Source organism: Neovison vison, chromosome 1, assembly GCF_020171115.1.
Source record: "Neovison vison isolate M4711 chromosome 1, ASM_NN_V1, whole genome shotgun sequence".
In the NCBI taxonomy this organism is placed as follows: Eukaryota; Metazoa; Chordata; class Mammalia; order Carnivora; family Mustelidae; genus Neogale; species Neogale vison.
Window position 1 is genome coordinate 295,007,365 of NC_058091.1, and position 6,664 is coordinate 295,014,028.

Here is a 6,664-nt window from a genome sequence, read left to right on the forward strand (position 1 = left end):
GAGCCATTATAGGAAGGAAAATGAAAGCCACTAGAGTTCCTCTACCTAATATATGAGGTATATATAGGAAGGAATATATACCTCATATATTAGGTAGAGGAAGCTCTAGTGACTTCCACTTTTGGATATATATATCCAAAAGCAATAACTTATTCCTGAATGGACTGCAGAGATTAGTACCAACTTCCAGGATGTGAAGAATACGACCCCATTTCCATTTAATTCACCTATTTGGGCAGTGCAAAAGACAAAGGAACTTTGGAGAATGACAGTAGGTTAACCAACTGGTGACTACAGTTGTAGTTGCTGTACCAGATATGTTTTCATTTCTTGAACAAATTAACACCCTCTCTCCCCCAGTATATGGCATGAACAAAATGACCTGGAAAATGCCTTTTTCTTCATCACTGTCAAGAAGGTCCTCAGAAACAGTTTTGGTTTCATCTGATGATGCCATCAATACACCTTTACTGCCCTACCTCTGGGGTATATCAACTATCCAACTCTATGTCATAATTTAGTTTTCAAGGATTTTGATCTTTCTCTTCCACAAGATATCACACTGGTTAATTACATTAATGACATTTTGACATTTTGCTGGTCAGATCTAGTAAGTGAGAAGAAGCAACACTCTAGACTTATCAGTAAGATACTTGCATGTTACATGGTGAGAAATAAATCCAACAAAAATTCATGACTTTATACCTCAGGTAAATTGCAAAGGGATGTCCTCTCTAAGTTGAATGAAAAGTCATTGCATAATGTCCCTCCTATAACCAATAAAAGGGGATAGTATCTCACGGTTGTCTTTGAATTTTTCAGGCAACATAGTCCTCACTTGGGCATGTTACTCTGTCCATTAACTGAGTGCCCAAAAAAGTTGCTAGTAGTGTGGCCCAGAACAGCAGAAGGGTCTGCTAGAGATCTATGCTGCTGTGAAAGCTGCTCTGCCACTGGCCATAAGATCCGGAAGATCCAGTGGTGCTTGAAGTGGCAGTGGCAGATTGGGATGGTTATTTGAACTTTAGCCAAACCCTTGTAGGTGAATAAAATCTCAGGATTTTAGTTCAAAATGTCCCACGCTCTGCAGATAACCACTCTCCTTTGAAAAATATCTCTTGGCCTGTTACTATTCCTTAGTAGAAACTGAATGCTAACCCGGAGCCATCAAGTTCCCATGCAACCTGAGTTCTCATCTTGAACTGAGTGTTTTCTGACCCATCAAGTCGTAAAGTTGGAGCAGCATTCCATCATCAAATAAATGGTGTATATGTGATCAGGCCCAACCAGGCTCTGAAGGCACAAGTAAATTACATAAAGAAATGTCCTAACTATCCATGGTTCCTTATTCCTGCTACAAGGCTTCTCTACCAGTCAGTAAGCATGATCACATGGGACTTTCTTACTGGTCAGTTGGCAGAGAAAGAAAATACTCCAGCCTGGTTCACAAATGTTTCTCTGTGATGTGTGGGCACCACCCAGAAATGGACAGCTGTAGCACTACAGACCATTGCTGGGATACCTCTTAAGAACAGCAGTGAAAGGAAATCCTCCCAGTGGAAAAACTTTGAGCAGAGCATTGAATGTTTACTTCCCTTGAAAGGATGAATGGCCAGATGTGGCATTATATATTGATTCATGGGCTATGACCAATGGTTTGGAAGGATGGTCAGGGAATTAGAAGGAAAATAATTGGAAAATTTCTGATAAGGTTTGGAAAAGAGAGATGTATGAATAGACCCTTCCAAGGGGGCAAAAAACATGAAGATATTTTTTTCCCATGTGAACATGCAAAAAGGATTTATCCTAACTGAGGAGTATTTTAAAGATTTTTATTTATGTATTTGACAGACAGAGATCCCAAGTAGGCAGAGAGAGAGAGGAGAAAGCAGGCTCCCCGCTGAGCAGAGAGCCCGATGCGGGGCTTGATCCCAGGACCCTGAGATCATGACCTGAGCCGAAAACAGAGGCTCAACCCACTGAGCCACCCAGGTGTCCCCTAACTGAGGAGTATTTTAATAATCAAACATAGAATGCCCGTTCTATGGATACCAGTCAGTTGCTTTCCCCATACTCCTCTGTCATTGTCCAACGGGCTCATGAACAAAGTGGCAATGCTAGCAAGAATGGAGATTATGTATAGATTTAGCAACACTTCCATTCACCAAGGATGGCCTAGCTAGCACCCAATACCATGTGCTCAATCTGCCAGCAACAGAGACCAGCACTGAGCCCTTGATATGACATTACTTCCCAGGGTAATTGGTCTACCACCTGGTGACAAGTTGATTACATTGGAATACTCCCATCGTGGAAAGACAGCATTTTGTTCTTCCTAGACTGACAGACTGGATATGGATTTGCCTTCCCCGCACATATGGTTCTTCCAAGCACCTGTAGGCAAACTTAAAGAATGTCTTACCTACTTTCACAGAATTCCACAAAGTATTGCTTCTGAACAAGAAACTCATTTCACAGCAAAAGAAGTGTGGCAGTGGGTCCATGCTCTTGAGATTCATTGGCTATACTATGTTCCACACCATCCTGAAACAGCTAGCTTGGTAGATGGTAGAATGGCCTTTTGAATACTCAGTTACTGTAATAGCTAGGTTACAATACCTTGTAGGGCTGGAACAGGGTTATCTAGAGGGCTGCATGTGCTCTGAATAAGAATCCAGCATATGGTGCTCTTTCTTATAGCCAAGATTCACAGGGCCAGCAGTGAAGGGGTGGAAATGGGAGTGGCACTACTCAATATTATCATTTATGATCCACTAACAAAATTTATGCTTCCTACTCTCCTTGCCTAGAGATCTTAGTTCCAGAGGGAGAAATGATTCATTGAACTAGAAATTAAGACTGTCACTGGGACACTTTGGGTTTCTCACACTATTGAGTCAACAGGCAAGGAAGAAAGTGACTGTGCTGTTTGGATAATTGGTCTTGACTACCAAGGAGAAATTGGACTACTACAGCACAATGGAGGTAAGGAAGACTATGCTTGCAATATAGGCAATCCCTTAGAGAATGTCTTAGTATTATCATGCCCTATGATTAAGGACAATGAAAAACTACAATGATCCAATTCAGACAAAGTTACTAAGGCTCAAACCCTTCCGGAGTGAAGGTTTGGGTCACCACCAGAACCATGACCAGCTGAGGTGGTTGATGAGGGCAAAGGGAATACATAGCTGGCAGTGGAAGAACGTAGTTATAAATACCAGCCACAACCCCATGACCAGTTACAGAAACCAGGACTCTAATTATTATGAGTTATTCCTCCTTAGTTTGTAATGAATACATTTGTGTGATATGTGTGTCTGTGTATAACACAAATGCCTTTTTCTTTCCACTCTTACTCCCCAATCATATATAACATTAAAGTATTAAACTCATATAACAGTTTTTAATATTATTTTAAAGATTCATTTATTTATTTATTTATTTGAGAGAAAGAGGAAATGAGTTGGGGGAAAGGTAGAGGGAGAGAGAGAATCCACAGGCAGACTGCCTGCTGAATGTGGAGTCTGTCGTGAATCTTGATCCCAGGACCTGGAGATCATGACTGGGGCTGAAACCAAGAGTCAGCTGCTTAACAGACCGAGATACTCAGGCACCCCCAGTTTTTAATATTTTTAATTTTACATCATAATATTCAAGTTATGCAATATCAAAGAGAAGAGTGAACCTCACAGAAGGACTTTGCCTTCTTTTCTGGATAAGGGATTAGTGCATTTTCAGTATGTAGAATAGTTGTCATGATAGATAAAATTATGACCTTGTTGTTACCTTTATTTGGAAATTAAGTATAATTGAAGGGGGAGTGTGTGGGCTCCAAGTTGAAAAGAAATGGACTTGTGACAGCTAATTTTATGTGTCAACTTGAGCAGGTTACAAAATGCCCAGTTATTTTGCTAAACATTATTTCTGGGTGTGTCTGTGAAGATATTTCTAGATGAGATTTGCGTTTGAGTTTGGTAAACTCAGTAAAACAGACTACCTCTCCTGCTAAGGAATGGCGTCATCCAATCCACTGAGGGCTTGAATAGAATAAAAGGTGGACAAAGAGAGAATTTATTTTTTCTTCTGCCTGGCTGATCAAGCTCCAACATCAGTCTTCTCCTGCTTTCGAGATGTGATTTACACAATTGGCTCCCTATTTCATAGACCTTTAGACCTGGACTGAATTACACCATTGACTTCTCTTGATCTCAGCTTTCCTTCTAGACAGCAGAATGTGAAACTTCTTGGTCTTTCATTATCATATAAGCCTATTTCTCATAATTATCCATTATCTATGTATCTATGTATCTATCATCTATCATCGATCTTAGATATCTCCTACTGATCCTGTTTTTCTGGAGAACATTGACTAATATCTACCTAAGGTACATGATAAAATGATTTTTCCAGAATCTTTTCTGGTGGTTTTGTTTCAGAATACATTGAGTGGAAGCCAGAGATACATATTTTAAATAAGTATGCAAGGTGATTTTTATAATCACTGTATATTCCAGTTGAGAACGAAAAATTAAGAAATAGGTAAATTCAACTATCAGATTTAGTTGTCAGAGAGTTGTGGGTAAAATTCCACTTACTAGATGTTTGAATATGGGTATGGCACTAAATCTCTATATCCATAACATGGGGAAAATTATGCCTATTTTATAGAATTATTATAGGAATTGAATGAGAAAAAAGTTCATAGCGAGGATGCAATGCAAAATAATGGTGATTTGGTTCTTCTCTAACACAGAAACCTCTTTTTTAAATCTCTGTCACCTATCTATCTATCTTCTATCATCTATCTACATATGCTGGAGTTTTCTAACCATAAAAGTCCTAATGTTGATGTAATTGACTAAGACAAGTAAATATCAGAACTCCATGTAACTAAAGGCGATTCATGGCATGATCACAAAATTGATGAATTGTATTTTTTGTTTCTCTTTAATAATAAAAGAAAAACAGTCTGAGGGGTTTGAAGTGGCGGGGGGCTGGGAGGTTGGGGTACCAGGTGGTGGGTATTATAGAGGGCACGGCTTGCATGGAGCACTGGGTGTGGTGAAAAAACAATGAAAACTGTTTTTCTGAAAATAAATAAATTGAAAAAAAAAAAAGAGTACACATATCTTGATAAGTACTCAGTAATGTAAATAATCATTGAATCACTATATTGTACACCTGAAATGAATGTAACACTGTATGTTAGCTATAATGGAATTAAATTTAAAAAAAAAATAATAATAATAAAAGAAAAATTTACTGAACGAATCTTCAAAAAAATAATAGAAATCAGTCTTATTTCCATAACTCAGATACAAAAGTGTTAACATTTTTTTAAATGAGTTTTCTCTGTTTGAAGAGGTTGTGTTTATCACATTATTTTTTTATTTTAATTTTTGCCAAAAAGAGAATTTCCACAGCGTAACTGAGCAAGTGATTTTTGCTCTTTCATTATTTTCTCCTTTATAACATATATTATGTACTTATAAATTTTAAAGCCTATTTATATGTATGTATCTGTGATTATGTAAATTTATATATTATTTATAATTAAATTTGCATCATTAACATACCAGCCATAGCTTTAAAATATAAGACAAAATTTTTGCTTTATCTGAAAGAAATGTGAGATAGGATAAAAATTAAGTGAACTAGAAAACATTAAATATATTTGCTATATTAGCAATCAAAAATAAATACCTTCTTAAGTCTAAATTAATTACTCTTGGGAAAAATGATTTTAGCTGTCATCTAACTGAATGCATTACTGTTCATTTTCTTATTCAAAGATACAAGTTATGCTAGAAAGAAATAACTTTTATCAGCACATTGCAGTACAAACTGCAATTTGAAAAATACATATTATTAATGGTTATACCATTTATAATATGTATTATATTATACATATAATGTTGGCATTTTTTATTTCCATTTTCAAATTCTGAAGACCTATTGCCCTTGAGAGACTTCGAATCAAGTAAGTAATCTTTATTATTTGACAAAAGTTTCTCTCTGATTATCTGCTTCTTCTGTAGTGGATTTTTTTTTTCTATTTTTCTCTTGAATCTACAATAAACAATAGTTTTCAGTATCTCCAAGCTTTTCATTCTGAAGTAGAGACCTACTGATTATTGGCTAGCAGAGGAGACATAGGTGACCACCAAGTGCTCTCAACTACCTATTACTTGCCCACTGACTTGGTTTAACCCCCCACCAGCTATAAAGTTCTACGAAGTTCCTGTTAGCCCCTTAGAAGGCTACCCTACCCCACATTAATCAAAAACTCTTTCTTTGCTTTGATTTTTTTTCATTGTAAATTTATTTTTTTCTCATCTTATTTTTTTTTAATATTTGATTTATTTATTTATCAGATAGAGATCACAAGTAGGCAGGGAGGCAGGCAGAGAGAAAGGAGGAAGCAGGCTCCCTGCAGAGCAGAGAGCCCGATGTGGGGCTCAATCCCAGGACCCTGGGATCATGACCTGAGCCGAAGGCAGAGGTTTTACCCACTGAGCCACCCAGGCGCCCATATCTTCTTGTTTTTTTTTTTTTTAATGTGTGTATTATGTTATTTTAGTAACCATAGAGTACTTCATTAGTTTTTGATCTAGAGGTTCCATGATACATTGTTTGTATAAAACACCAGTGCTCGTAGCAA